The following is a 16,170-nucleotide window of genomic DNA, read 5'->3' on the forward strand; positions in this document are numbered from 1 at the left end:
TGTGGCCAGCATGACTAAGCCGCTTCTGGGGAACCAGGGCAGCGCACAGAAACGCCGTTTACCTTCCCGCCAGAGTGGTACCTATTTATCTACTTGCACTTTGATGTGCTTTCCAACTGCTAGGTGGGCAGGAGCTGGGACTGAACAATGGGAGCTCACCCCGTCACGGGGATTTGAACAGCCAACCTTCTGATCAGCAAGCCCTTGGCTCAGTGGTTTAGACCACAGCGCCACCCGCATTACAATATGTAAGTAGGGTTAAAGCATATGGAGGAGGGGAGACCCTAGTGCCCTCATAGGAGAAAATCTGCCAGCAATGGTTGGCATAACTAAAAGTATTATTTGACTGCCCTTGTAAAGTTAAGTTTCAATGTATTTTATAATGAAGGATGAAAGCAGTGCTTCACCTCAGAAAACCACCATATCATATAGCCAGAAGAAGGCTTCAGAACATTGTGAGTCAATACATTTTTAAATGATTCATATCCAAAATAGATCTGTGGCTCTTCTTACCCATCATTTCTTCTTTCTTCCTAAATTTGGTGGTTGGCTATTTCATGATGATTTTTAATTAAATTGTTTGCTGCTGTGTCATCACTCTGCATTTCCACAGTGGGTAGCCTTAAAATATTCTCTCATTGCATCAAACCAAGGAGAAGAAGAGCAGCAGCGATACAAAAACATCACGAGGCAGACGGGAGAAAAGACAAACAGGCCCTACTGAAAATTTGGGTATGAAACAGTCATATCCAACATATTAATTCCTCAATGATTTGAGCAGAAGCAAGCCAAGCATTTTTTTTTTTACTAGCAAAATACCCACTAAGCTTGATAAATGGAAAAGGGATGGTGAATCCTAATTATTTCCTTAATTCTACCACCCTATACCCCACAATCCTGACTAATGTCATTCCCTGAGGCAGAGCAAGGACTGGTACCATGGATTTTTCTTCCCATGTCTGACACTTTTTCTGTCCTCCTCAATTTAGGGCCAAACAAGACTTCAAATATGTGAATGCATTTGATATAATTGGGTTTTCCTTAACAGGTCGCAGGGGGTGTGTGTGGCCAGGATTTTGATGATGGCATAAAGAAAGGAGGGTAATCCTTTCCCTTTATGCCAGAGTTGTGATCAGTACCACTCTCCTAATCCCTTTGGGACTAGGCACCAAAGTTAGGGCATGTTGAATTTGGCAACTTTCAAAATTCCAGAACTGAGGGGGGCCGAAAGGTTGTAACATGACTTGGGAATTCAAAATATATTTTTGGTTAAATTAATTCGTTTAGTTTTGCTTGGTAAGTAAAATGTGTGTAAAATTGCAGAGAAATCATTAAAATGATTGCCAAGTACTTGCAGTTGTTTGTTGTTATTTAGCATTACCTGACATTTCAGAAGGTAAAATTTAAATTCTTTGGTTTTTTGAAAGCAGTTTATGTGCTTCTTCATCAGACATGGACTTCCCAGGTTAAATATTTCTCCCTCTTCCCAGGTACCTCAGGTTAATAAGTTAATTCGTTCTTGAGGTCCGTTCGTAACCTGAAACTGTTCTTAACCTGAAGCACCACTTTAGCTAATTGGGACCTCTCGCTGCTGCTGTGCTGCCAGAGCACAATTTTCTGTTCTTATCCTGAAGCAAAGTTCTTAACCTGAAGCGTTATTTCTGGGTTAGCGAGTCTGTAACCTGAAGCGTCTGCAACCTGAAAGTACCACTGTATCTTCCTTAAATTTAGCAGTTAAATCCAAGTGGTGATCAATGTTCCCTCTTGATCCAATAATGAACATATCCATAGTGAAGTTAAAAGGAAATAATAATTGACATTAACTAGAATCTCTCCTCTCAGAGAACAGCAAAAAAGCAAAAGGTCATGCAAATCAATCAACAGGTCCTGTCATTGAGTTTAAATTTCTGGTATATTTCCATTTCTTCTTCTTTTTTAAGAATGCATTTGTTATGTGTTTTTAAAACTCACATAAATAATTCTTGCCATGCTGGTAATTTAACTTCTTGCCATGCTGGTAATTTAACTTGAAGACGCATTCTGCAATGATCACTCATAGGATTATGAAGTTGTGCATAGTCCCTATAATAGAACTTCTTTGAAAGGCTTGTTCCCAGAGGGGGGGCGAGCGGGAATCAGTCCTTAACTCTCCACCTGGGGCATCATTTTTTAAACCAGACAGAAAAAATGTCTCAATGAAAAAGATGAATGCAATTACTGTGGATTGATGACCTCATGACAGCTATTGGGACAGATCCTTGGCTGTTGGAACAGCATAGTCTGTAGCTCACGGTTTTTATGTCAGTAACTAATAGGTAAAGAGAGGGTTTATTTAATCATAGCTAAAGAAGTGCTTTTTGTCATGAAATATTAAGACTGATATTTATTAATACTTGAAGAATGCTCTTTGGTGCCCAGCCCTTGAATATGTCTGCCTTAAATAAACCATTTAAGATGTAGGTTGAGGAAAAACCTCCGGGTATAAGGCAGTATATAAATTCTAATAATAATAATAAGTAATAATAATAATAATAATAATAATAATAATAATGCACACTGAAAGCACTTCGCTTTGAAGAATCCCAGGAACTGTAGTTTATGTTTTACAGAGCTACAATTCCCAACAACCTCGATTTGCACCCTCCCATCACCAAGAAAATGGATAAATTCCCAATGCAGAGACAGCTTCCATATCTACCTACAGGACCAGCCCACGACAATGTTGAGGGCTGTGTCCTCTTTTTCCAGGACACGTCCCTCTTTTTCAGGGGTAAAATTTCTGCCCAGGTGGGTTTTTAAAATTTGCCAAACTGTCTCTGGCTATGCTTTCTGAATACTTGCTTTCCTCTTCTGTTCTCCTGCCCTCCTCAGCAATATATCACAGCTCCTATAGCTTACATCCAGTAGGGTATTTAAAATGAGAGTCATCATAGCGTCCTCTTTTTTGCTCTTCAAAATATGGCAACCCTAGCCTGAGGCAAATAACATGATGTCCCGCCCATTCCGTGAATGAACTAGTTGTTGTCTTTTCCTTCAACACGGGCAATAGGAAAGCATTCTCCAGGGAACTTGAGGGCAGCAAGCTAGTTTAGTTTATGCACAGCAGTCCTGTGGTTCACATAGCTTTGATGTCCAACCATTGTCTGGAGGCTAAGGAGATAATGGTTGGAGGTGGGACTGCTGCTCCCCCAACATCTGCCACTTGAGGCAGTTGCCTTACTCTGCCTAATGGTGGGGCCAGTCTTACTACTATGGTTTTGAAGAAAAAAGAGGGAGGGATATTTCAGTTAATGTCAGTAAGGAAAAACAGGATGTGTGAGAAACGTTCATTTCCTGTTCATTTCAATGTTATGTCTGAAGACGCTATAAGCCAAGAGTTGAAATAGCAAATAAAATTCGATTGAAAGTTGAGAGGAATAGGGGTCAACATAGAAGTTCAAAAGCACGTCAAAGTGCAAGTAGATAAATAGGTACCACTCTGGCGGGAAGGTAAACGGCGTTTCTGTGTGCTGCTCTGGTTCACCGGAAGCGGCTTCGTCATGCTGGCCACATGACCCAGAGTCGTTCGCGACTGGACTTAACTGTCAGGGGTCCCTTTACCCTTTACCTTAGGGGTTTACCATCAATTCTCAGCACACTTAACAAATGGACTACCCTTAACAAACCACAGAGCACTCATTGCATAGAAACGAACTGACTAGACTAGATTTGAATTGGCCCTCAATAAAATTGGAGCTGTAGCAATTTGCCTTACTATGCTATTCTGAAGCTTGACTTATGTGGGATGTAACATATATTTTTTGTTTAAATTGCTATGTAATGATTTGTGGTTTTGGGTAATTTGACAATTCTGATATTTATTGACTATTTCGAGAAGCACACCCATTATACGTTTTGTCCCACATTCTGAGGGAAGGGGCAGCAATATCTGAATCTCCCTTTCGCTCTGTTTGCTTGCTCTTATTTGGAATACAAAACCTGCTGCACATCTCTGAAAGGCAATATGAGAAAACCTTCCAGTCAACTGCCCCCAGAAACTGTGTTTTTGGGGTCAGAATGCAAAAGCCATTGCTCGCCAATTTATAGAACACGCCACCGTGACAAGAAGACATTGTGGTCGGATCTCGCAAGCAGCCACCTCGCTATCGGATTTAGATAGCTATGGCTGTTGACATAGCAGTTCAAATCTACCAAAATATGTTGACAGTCTCTGGGGAGGTCACCGGTTGAAAGGCCTCATCAAAAATATACATGGAAGGGGGAAAGACCTGAAGGACTAGAGAAGAAAGAGGGAAGATCGTGTTTACATTTGCATGAGACAGCTGGGAATGATTTCAGCCTTTAAATATTTGGAAACGGAAGGCAGCCACAAATACTACCTGGCAGTAAGTTCCACTGTATTCAATGGGGCTGACTCCTAGGTAAGCATGCCTAAGATTGCAACCTAATGGATGGATGAACCAGGCATCAGCTTCTTGTGTGACCCCAAGAAAGCCATTATTAAGTCAGTCTTCCATCTGCAGCATGGGGATAAAAGAATACTGAGCTACCTTCCTGAGCTGTTGCAATGACAAGAGAGAGAGAGAGATTTATGTCAAGGGATTTGAACATCTTAAAGTACTATTTTAAAAATGTTAAGGAGGAGGAGGAGCCAAAGAAACTTCATGGGTAAAAAATGGAGAAGTCTAGCAGGTAAAAAGGGACGCGGGTGGCGCTGTGGGTTAAACCACAGAGCCTAGGGCTTGCTGATCAGAAGGTTGGCTGTTCAAATCCCCGTGACGGGGTGAGCTCCCATTGTTCGGTCCCAGCTCCTGCCCACCTAGCAGTTCAAAAGCATGTCAAAAGTGCAAGTAGATAAATAGGTACCGCTCCAGCGGGAAGGTAAACGGTGTTTCCGTGTGCTGCTCTGGTTCGCCAGAAGCGGCTTAGTCATGCTGGCCACATGACCCGGAAGTTGTACACCGGCTCCCTTGGCCATTAAGACAAGGTGAGCGCCGCAACCCCAGAGTCGGACATGACTGGACCAAATGGTCAGGGGTCCCTTTACCTTTACCTTTAGCAGGTAAAAAGTAGGCTGTTGCTTTAAAGCTGCCTTTAATGAGCCCACAAAAAATTACTAGTCTGCATTCCCCCCCTTACCTTCTTACAGCAGTAGTCTTCAACCTTTTCAGACCTAGGACCTGCTTTTAACCCAAACTTGGATCAGAATACACATTGGATCAGGCTGTGAACCAGTAGTGGGTCCTGATACTGCTTGTCCCATTCAAAACAGAGCATTGGAAATTAAACTAACCATATCAGAACACACAGACAATAAGGGATGCACAGAATGGCTGCGCAATTGTCATTCAGCATGTAACGCCAGTGCGGAATAGAAAGGAAGGAAGAAGAAGAGTTTGGATTTGATATCCCGCTTTATCACTACCCAAAGGAGTCTCAAAGCGGCTAACATTCTCCTTTCCCTTCCTCCCCCACAACAAACACTCTGTGAGGTAAGTGGGGCTGAGAGACTTCAAAGAAGTGTGACTAGCCCAAGGTCACCCAGCAGATGCATGTGGAAGAGTGGAGACGCAAACCCAGTTCACCAGATCACGAGTCTACCGCTCTTAACCACTCTTAATCAAAAAACTCTCTGAATCAAAACAGAAGCATGGATTGGAAAGGAGTAAATAAAGATACTGTTTTTTTAAAAAAAATATTGCCACTGTGTTGCAACCATCTAACTTGTCATTAATGTTCCAGCATGTGTCATAGGTATAGGTTTGTCCAAATCCTTTTTTTATATATCTGTAAATGCGAGGAAGCAGCCAGATTCCCAGGAAGTGTGGAGGCAAGAAGGCGTCATCTGAATGACATCCTCGCAACCCACCTTGGATTGCACTAGAGCCTCTGATTTTCCTCCTTCTCGTGAATAAATCAGAATGGTAATTATCTCTGCATCTCAAGGAGATGGCAGCTGAAACGAAATTTGCTAGTGTGCATTCGTTATGACAAGATAATTTATGTGAAGAGTCTTGAAATATGTATTATATAAACGCTATTAGTAGACGGTGGGAAAACTTCTCCTATGTCCTTCTCCCCTCCTCACCCTCTATTCCTTGGGGGAGGGGTTGTTTCATTTCCCCCCCTAATTATAACTCATTTTCAAGCAGATGCATTTAAAATTCAACAGGGGCTTAATAATGCTTGCAGTATTTATGCGTCCATATCAAATAAAACGAACCGAAACTGTCTTCTATAGCTCAGCTTAACTGAGTACAGCACCATATTACTGTATCAAGCACAGAAATAAGTGCCTCTTGAAGTCAACTTCCTGGTGTAGGTTGGGTGATACATTCACAGCGATATATCTGTGCCTTTAGGACATGGGTAGGGAAACTAAGGCCCGGGGGCCAGATCTGGCCCAATCGCCTTGTTAATCCGGCCCGTGGATGGTGTTTTTACACCAGCGTGTTTTTACATGAGTAGAATGTGTGCTTTTATTTAAAATGCATCTCTGGGTTATTTGTGGGGCACAGGAATTCATTCATTATTATTTTTCAAAATATAGTCCGGCCCACCACAAGGTCTGAGGGACAGTGGCCCGACCCCCTGCTGAAAAGTTTGCTGACCCCTGCTTTAGGATATTGAGATCAACTGTTCATGACGTGATACTGTCAGTTATTTATGTTGTTTGTCATACTGTATAGGGCTGCCTTCAGATGTCTTCTAAAGGTTGTACAGTTCTTATCTCCTTGGCTTGAGGGTCGCATAACTCCATACCCTCTAACATTTTCCCAATGAGAATAAAGACATCCTAAGGAAAAGGGACGCAGGTGGCGCTGTGGGTTAAACCACAGAGCCTAGGGCTTGCTGATCAGAAGGTCGGTGGTTTGAATCCCCGTGACGGGGTGAGCTCCCGTTGCTTGGTCCCAGCTCATGCCCACCTAGCATGTCAAAGTGCAAGTAGATAAATAGGTACTGCTTCGGTGGGAAGGTAAACGGCGTTTCCGTGCACTGCTCTGGTTTGCCACATGACCCGGCCACATGCTGGCCACATGACCCGGAAGCTAAGGCCATTAACATGAGGTGAGCGCCGCAACCCCAGAGTCGGACATGACTGGACCTAATGGACCATAAAGAAGGCTGATCACCGAAGAATTGATGCTTTTGAATTATGGTGCTGGAGGAGACTCTTGAGAGTCCCATTGACTGCAAGAAGATCAAACCTATCCATTCTTAAAGAAATCAGCCCTGAGTGCTCACTAGAAGGACAGATCCTGAAGTTGAGGCTCCAGTACTTTGGCCACCTCATGAGAAGAGAAGACTCCCTAGAAAAGACCCTGATGTTGGGAAAGATGGAGGGCACAAGGAGAAGGGGACGACAGAGGATGAGATGGTTGGACAGTGTTCTCGAAGCTACTAACATGAGTTTGGCCAAACTGCGGGAGGCAGTGAAGGATAGGCGTGCCTGGCGTGCTCTGGTCCATGGGGTCACGAAGAGTCGGACACGACTGAACGACTGAACAACAAGGAAAAGTGGGACATTCTGGGATCAAAACAGAAACTGGGACGGCTTCTGTAAATCTGGGACTGCCCCGGAAAATAGGGACACTTGGAAGACCTGTGGTCCTATAAATGGGCCATTCTCAATTCATGTACACATGGGCTAATGTCTCCATCAGTTTCATGAACCCTGAAATGGTATACAATTTAAACAGCATCAACATGCATCCTTGGCAAAAAGGATAGCGTGTTAGGGATATTTCAGAGGGACTGCTCACCAGAGTTCAGTGAAAAGCTTTTAGCAAATCGGTTTTGAGTGTCTGGATAATTCCAGGCAAACTGAGCTACCTTTGGGGAAACAAGATGGAACTTTCTTGCAAAAGGTACTGTGGAGGAGCCCGGTTCTTGATCTATGTTATTCCTTTTAACCGCACACGAGGAAGACACACCACAACACTGTTCCGGCACACACAACTCTGCAGAAAACTTGTTGAAAGATTTTTCAAGCCTAGACCTCACTACAGAGCAAACCCAAGATAGCTGGATAAATAGGTCTAATAGGAAATTCTAGCTTTGGAAAATTTATTCCTTTTCATAGTACTGTCATGAGAGATGTGTGGGCCAAGTATCTCAAAGAAGCAGTACTGCTGGTAAAAACGCACACAGCATTTTCTTTATTTTCTCTCTCCTTCTCTCTCTCTCCGTTTCTCTCTGAATCCAAGCAAGCCCATGAAATATTTACTAGCAAAATACAAAGGAAGATCACCTCCCATGCTCAATTATTTAGCGAGGTCTCAACGAGACTTTTAAAACATTAATTGATTAAGGCTGCTGGGCATGAAAGAGAGAAGGGGAAGACATCTAGCTGGCTTTGTCTTCAAGAGACAGATGCGTAGCTTGTTGCTGTTCCTTTCTCCAAGTCCATGATTGCTCTCCGATCCTTTAAATCCAGCTTTTTGTGTTCTCTTTGTGCTCTGTGACAGCCGATGGGGTGAATTTAGTCCTTGCAACGTTTCCACACCCCCACACACCCCAAAATGTGGGCATCAGCAAGAAACATGCTGAAAAGGGCAGCCCAAACGATGAAGTGGGTGGAAAGGTTGCATAATTTGGGACTTTCCCATTTAGAGGAAAGACCAGTTAGAAGGTGACACTGTGGAAGTTTATAACATTACGCATTATGCATAGCAGGGAGAAGTTTCCACAGAGGCAGTAAAGCTTCTGAACACCAGTTGCTGGAAACCACAGGAGGGGAGAGCTGCTCTTGAACTCCGAGCCCGCTTGCAGGTTCCCCACAGGCTCACGTGGTTGGCAAGTGTGAACTAGATGGGCCACTGGCCTGATCCAGCAGGTTCTTTTATGTTCATATGACTCTAATTAACTGTGGGGGTCTGGTTGTTTGATTTTTAGATGTTTTTAATACAGTGGTGGGATGCAGGTGGCGCTGTGGGTTAAACCACAGAGCCTAGGGCTTGCTGATCAGAAGGTTGGCGGTTTGAATCCCCACGACGGGGTGAGCTCCTGTTGCTCAGTCCCTGCTCCTGCCCACCTCGCAGTTTGAAAGCATGTCAAAGTGCAAGTAGATAAATAGGTACTGCTCCAGCGGGAAGGTAAACGGCATTTCCGTGCACTGCTCTGGTTCGCCAGAAGCAGCTTAGTCATGCTGGCCACATGACCCGGAAGCTGTACGCCGGCTCCCTCAGCCAGTAAAGCGAGATGAGCGCCGCAACCTCAGAGTCGGAAACGACTGGACCTAATGGCCAGGGGTCCCTTTACCTAATACAGTGGTACATTGGTTCTCAAACTTAATCCGTTCCGGAAGTGCGTTCCAAAACCATAGAAAGGAATGCAAAACAGATTAATCTGTTCCAGCTTTTCAAAACAGCCCCCTAAAACAGCAATTTAACATGATTTTTGCTATCTAATGAGACCATTGATCCATAAAATGAAACAATAATCAATGTACTGTAGTATAAAATAAATAAGACAGTATTGTAGATGATACAAATTAAAATTTTCTTACCTGCACTGATGATAGTCATTGTTTGGATGGGGGGCTTTTATCCATTTACGCAGTCACACCATCAATCAATCAATCAATCAATCAGTAGCTGAACTGGGTTCCACACAGTCACAAAAACAAATGAACTGAAAAGCCTCAAAAAACAAAAATGCAAAATAAATAGCAAAAACAAAGGCACCAAACTTTATCCGTTCCAGAAGTCCATTTGATTTCCGAAATGTTCGAAAACCAAGGCGCAGCTTCTGATTGGTGCAGGTGCCCCGGAAACAATAGCCAACAACTGCATCAGATGTTCAGCTTCCAAGAAACATTCGAAAACCGGAACACTCACTTCTGGGTTTTCATCGTTTGGGATTGGGAACCAAGGCATTTGAGAACCAAGGCATTTGAGAACCAAGGTACCACTGTAGTTAAAATGTGTTTTTATTTTGTTGCCATTTGTATTGTCTTAACTTTGTTGCGTTTGCTTCCCTGAGTGCCTTTGGGAGGAAAGGCAGGATATAAATTTAATGAACGAATAAATGTATAAATGAATAAAATATGCAGACTTCTCTTCATTGACCACCCCCCACCCGCAACCCACGCACAAACAGCCCTATGTGGAATAAGAGATAGCATTTCTGCAAGTTTCTAACAGAACTAAAAGATGTATTTCCGGGAACCAAAGAGATTTATGATAGATATTTATATGGGTATGTAACAGATGAGGAGGGGAATTCACAGTGCTGATCCTCCTTTCAAGAACAGGGGGTTGTTTTGTTTTGTTTTACATATTTACATATTTATAAAGCAGAACCCAAAGTTAATGAAGCAGTGCACGAGAAAATAGAAAATAAAAAACAGTTATAAAATAACATTGTCATGATAGCGCAGTTGGTTAGTGCATGGTGCTGATAACGCCAAGGTTGCAAGTTTGACCCCCGTATGAGACAGCTGCATATTCCTGCATTGCAGGGGGTTGGACTAGATGATCCTCAGGGTCCCTTCCAACTCTACAATTCTGTGATTCCTCTGTCTGCAAGTGTCACACGATTGAAGCAGTTTTGTGGGGGTTTTCAGTAGCGTAGTTTCCCTTTCCCCAGACAGCTCCATTTTTTCTTCTTCTTTTGGTAGCTCGACAGTGACAAAATGACACAGCTGGGATAAGGCTGATTCAATACAGATGGGAGGGACTTTTCTGAATTAAGATGTAAAAAAGCCTCCAAGAAAACCTACAAGGACTTCACACTTCCAGTTTCTCCCGTAACGTTCCCGCGATCATTCTCCCAAGAAGAGTTCAATGAAACATCACAGAAAACAGCAGCTATTTGAAGAATTGTTGTGTAAGTCAGGCCATCATTTAATAAGATATTAACAGACAGATGGTCAATATACTATTGCATTGCACTGGCAAGCAATTATTCCAAATAAAATTACGAAACCAGGACAAATCATTCAATGGGGTTGTTTGTTTGTTTTTAAAAAGCGCATAATTGCTTGATGCTGTGCGAAAAGATACTTTACAGGGCACGCAATGAGTCTGTGGGAAAGTATATCTGCCCTCCATTCAAAGGAAACTACTGGACTTTCCAGGCCTCATTTATCTCTCAATGTTTAAGCTTGACTTTAAAAGATACAAGTAATTTGGTGATGGGTCTGCACATCTGAGGCTGGCATTTGCGATTCCTTATGAATTTATTGCTATCAACAGTCCCTCTAACATTGAACTCAGGTGGTTGAGTTCCTATCGGTTTGGTATCAGCATTTAACCCCTTATTTATGTTAAGAAAAAGCAATAGAAACATTTTGAAAGCTCACTTTTATGTTTTGTTTTAATCCAAAAGTTATATGTCTTCATAATATGATGGTCCATTGCTTCATAATATTACAGTCCCTTTCCAAGCGTCTTGCGCACTCGGGAAAATCCAAACACAAGCTGGCTATGAATTTGTGATTCACACAGAATAAATTTTGTTACCCACACTGAAGCTCTTCTTTTTGATTAAAAAAAAACACCCAAAACTAAGCCAGATCAAAGCTGCAAAAGGAAATCATCTTAGCCAAAGCAAAGTTGTTCTGAGCCATGATTTCACTAGTCTAAATGAAAACAAGAACAGAAAATGTCAAACTGCCGAAACTGAATTATCCCAAGACCTGAACAAAGACAACAGAAAATCCTAATGTAAGCAGACAGATTGCATGACAAGAGCAAATGGTAAGAAACTCAGCAGATCAAAGCCATTATTATACAACCAACCCAAGGCTAGTGTGAATATGAATATATATTTTTAAGTCAGCATACTTTCCCCCCTAGGAAAATAGGTGCCGGTACTCACCATGAAAAGGGACGTGGGTGGCGCTGTGGGTTAAACCACAGAGCCTAGGGCTTGCCGATCAGAAGGTTGGCAGTTCGAATCCCCACGACGGGGTGAGCTCCCGTTGCTTGGTCCCTGCTCCTGCCAACTTAGCAGTTTGAAAGCACGTCAAAGTGCAAGTAGATAAATAGGTACTGCTCCGGTGGGAAGGTAAACGGCATTTCCATGCGCTGCTCTGGTTCGCCAGAAGTGGCTTAGTCATGCTGGCCACATGACCCGGAAGCTGTACGCCGGCTCCCTTGGCCAATAAAGCGAGATGAGCGCTGCAACCCCAGAGTCGTCTGCGACTGGACCTAATGGTCAGGGGTCCCTTTACCTTTACCTTTACCCACCATGAAGTTGTTACAGTAAGTGCTACACTTTTTAACAATAACAAAAAAGAGGTGCCAGTCCCGTGTGCCCTTGAGTGCCCCCTGAAGAAGAAAAAAGCACTGCTTAAACTCAATTTTAGACAAACTTTCCAGGAAATAGTGCAAAAAACAGCAAATTTGACTGAGGCTGCAATCCTAATGCTAAGAGTAAGCCCCATTGAATTCAATAGGATTTATGTCTCAGTAAGAACTGTGAGGTTTGTGCTGTGAGTCTGTTATACTAATTTACAGAAGGTGTTTAATTCATTGTGACTGTACATTAACCGTCTCATTTGTATTTAAGAGTCCATATTTAGTTCTACTCTCAGAGGAAATATACTTTGGAATACCACTTACTGGAAATCACATATAATCCCTTCCAACCCCCTCTGACTCCCCCCCATGGATCTTAGTGTAATGATTTCCCCCTCTGCATCTCTGTCATAACTTTATTTTTATAAATCCTTTGTCAATCCATAGTTCAAATTTTTTTTTAAAAAAAAGATTTTATTATTTTGTCATATAACAAAAAAGAAACAACATTAAACATACATAAACATGAACATAGAAAAACATAATAAACAATTCAACAATAAAACACAACATTAACATACCAAAAAAAGAGAGAAAACTTATACAAACCTTATCAAATTCTTATCTTTATTACTCTACTTATTTATACTTCTTGGGGGGACTTCCCCTGGTCCCTCCTCTGTCTTCAAAAACATATATACTTTTTAAGGTAGCTTCCTTTCTTTTTCTATTATCTTATACTCAATATCCTAATGTTCTTTAAATTTATCTAAACCAATATATTTCTTAACTTATATTCTATATCTTAGCACTTTCTTATACAAATAAATCTATCACATCAAAATTTCTTTTATAACCATTATAACTAACCTTATACTTCTAAAGCCGATTCTTACATATATTTCTGCTCAAATATTCAGACATTCAATTTCACATGCTTAACTAAATAGTCCTTAAATTTCTTCCAATCTTGCGACACCTTCTCCTCCCTCTGGTCTCGGATTCTGGCGGTCAGATCTGCGAGTTCCATAAACTCCATCAACTTCATCTGCCATTCTTCAATTGTTGGTATCTCTTCACCCTTCCAGGTTCTTGCCAATAAGATTCTAGCCGCTGTCGTGGCATACATGAAAAACACTCTATCCTGACTGGGTATCTCTTCGTTGGTCATGCTCAAAAGAAATGCCTCTGGTTTCTTACAAAAGGTAATTTTCATTACCTTCTTAAGCTCATTATAAATCTTGTCCCAGAAGGCCTTTACCCCTGAACACGACCACCACATATGATAAAAGGTACCTTTCGACGATTTACATTTCCAACACACATCCGACATTTTAGAATTCATTCTAGCTATCTTGTGTCAGATACCATCTATATATCATTTTCATTACATTTTCTCTTAAACTATTGCATGCAGTAAAATTGATACCTTTCTGCCACAATCTCTCCCAGTCATCCATCATAATATTATGACCCACATCTTTTGCCCAATCTATCATTGTAGATTTAACCAGTTCATCTTTCGTATGCCACTCTAGCAACAAATTATACATCTTGGAAAGGTTTTTAGAGTTCGATTCGATCAGTTCTGTTTCCAGTTTTGATTTTTCCACTTGAAAACCAATTTTTTTATCTAATTTAAATGTTTCATGTACCTGATGATATTGCAGCCAGTCGGGGACTTGACTTTTAACTTGATCGTAGCTCTTCAGCTTAAATGAGTCCCCTTCATAGTTCAAATTTTTACTACAAGTTTTCTGTCAGTCCTACCAATGTATGTAGTTGTTTACAATAGCTTTTCAAATAAATTATAAACTTTCCCCCATTCTGTATTAAAGACCTCCTCTTCCTGATTTCTAATTCTTTCTACAAGTTTTGCCATCTCGGCGTAGTTCATCCATTTTGTCTACCCCTCTTCCTTGGTCAGAGTTGTACCATCTTTCCATTTCTGGGCTAAGAGAGTCCACGCAGCCGTGGTTATGTGCATAAATAGTTTTTTTTTCTGGTTCATCGGGATCTCTGGTCCTATAATATCTAAAAGAAAAGCTTCTGGTTTCTTAGGAAAAGTTGTTTTAGACATTTTTTCCAGTTCATTATATATTATTTCCCAGAAATCTTTTATCATCTTACATGACCACCACATAGGATGAAAAGTACCCTTTTTTTCTTTACATTTCCAGCACATTTTAGACTTTGATTTAGAATTGTTTTCTTTCCTGACGGTGCAATCGCTTTTAGCATGAACTACGGTCCATACCTGCAATTGAGTGTTCCTTCCCCCCCCCTTTTTTTGCAGCAGAAGGATCTGAGTGAACAGAGACCATTTGCATCACAATTTACTTACGCGGGTTCTCATTCACTTGAAAGATTGCCTCACTGTGAGTGTTCACGCTCTCAGGACCACCTTTGGCAAATGAAGTATGAGGACACGATTCCCTCAAACACAAAGAGGTTTTGTTCATTTATTTTATATCTCGCCAGCTCTTCAATGAGCTCATGCATTCGCTCCTCTTCCCAGAGGTGTAAGGGGGTGGGTGGGGGACCGTGGCTCCGGGTGCATGTTTTGGAGGGGGCACGACAGGCACAGAGCCCTGGCAGCTGAGGTGTGGCAGCGGGAAGGTTGGCCTAGTGGGCAGGTGAATGGAGGCAGCGGGCAAGGAGCCTGTTGGAGGTGGGCTCCACTCACCCTCCACACAGGCTCTGTGCATGCTGCCGATGCCTCCTGAAGCCCAGCTGCACAGTCCACCAGGGGGGTCACAACGTTTGCCCTGCCCTGGGTGCCCACAACCCATGCTACACCACTGCCTCTTCCCATTTTATTCTTGCATCAACGCTATGTTGCAGGATAGGCTGAGAGTGCATGACCGACTGGCCCAAGTGAGCTTAATGTCTGAATGGGGATTTTAACATTCATTTCCCAGGACCTAGTTTGATACTCTAATCCAGTAGCGAGAAACCTGTGGCCCTTCAGATGTTTCTAGACTACAACTTTGATCATCCATGACTATTGGCCATTCTGGCAGGGGCTGATGGAAGTCCAAAAACATCTGGAGAGCCACAGGTTCCCCACGCCTGCTCTAGCTGCTGTATCTCATTGACTCCCTTTACATGGATTATGGTTGTATATGGATTTGAGGTCAGCACAAGACCTGCAAGCCAGGTAATATGTACCTTAAGCCAATGGAAAGTTTGGCCAAAGATCAGAGCCAGGTGAATTGCACCTTGCTTCTTTCTGCTGTGACCCTTCAGATAAGTTCTTCCTTCTACGAGTGCTGTAGGTGAACATTCTTAAATTCAGAAGCTGTCAAGCAAAATTTAGTGTAATAGGATGAGACAGCAAATCTATTACTGAATATTTGTGTTTGTCGAGGCCATCAGGAGAGCGCTGAAGCCCCAGAGGATTGCTTCTGTTTTCCTACTGCAAAACTGTGCCACGCAGAATTTGTCATTTGACAGACAGGTATTATTGCCTTGCCATTTTAGACTTGCTGTGGTCCTGTTTATGGTTAAGAATGCAATCATTCTGGGGAGAAGTTCTTAGAATTCAGCAGGTCTTGCTATAGGCAATATATGAGAACAATAATACAAAAGGATTTATCCTTGCCAAGCACTTTATGTATATATGGCGGGGTTTTGTGTGTTATTCATCACTTTATTCTCTTTTTGGCTTTCTGTATTCCATAAATGCACGTATTAAAGAAAAAAGAAGAAAAAGAAGGCAGCCAGGCATCAATCATGAAATCGAAGTGGTAAGTACAGTGGTGCCTCGCAAGACGAAATTAATTCGTTCTGCGAGTGCTGTCGTATAGCGAAAATTTCGTCTTGCGAAGCACCAATGGGGGAAGAGCGGTTTGACGGGGGGGGGGGGAATCGCGAAAATTTTTCGTCTTGCGAGGCAAGCCCATAGGAAAATTCGTCTTGCGAG

Source organism: Lacerta agilis, chromosome 12 (genome assembly GCF_009819535.1).
Source record: "Lacerta agilis isolate rLacAgi1 chromosome 12, rLacAgi1.pri, whole genome shotgun sequence".
Lineage (NCBI taxonomy): Eukaryota > Metazoa > Chordata > Lepidosauria > Squamata > Lacertidae > Lacerta > Lacerta agilis.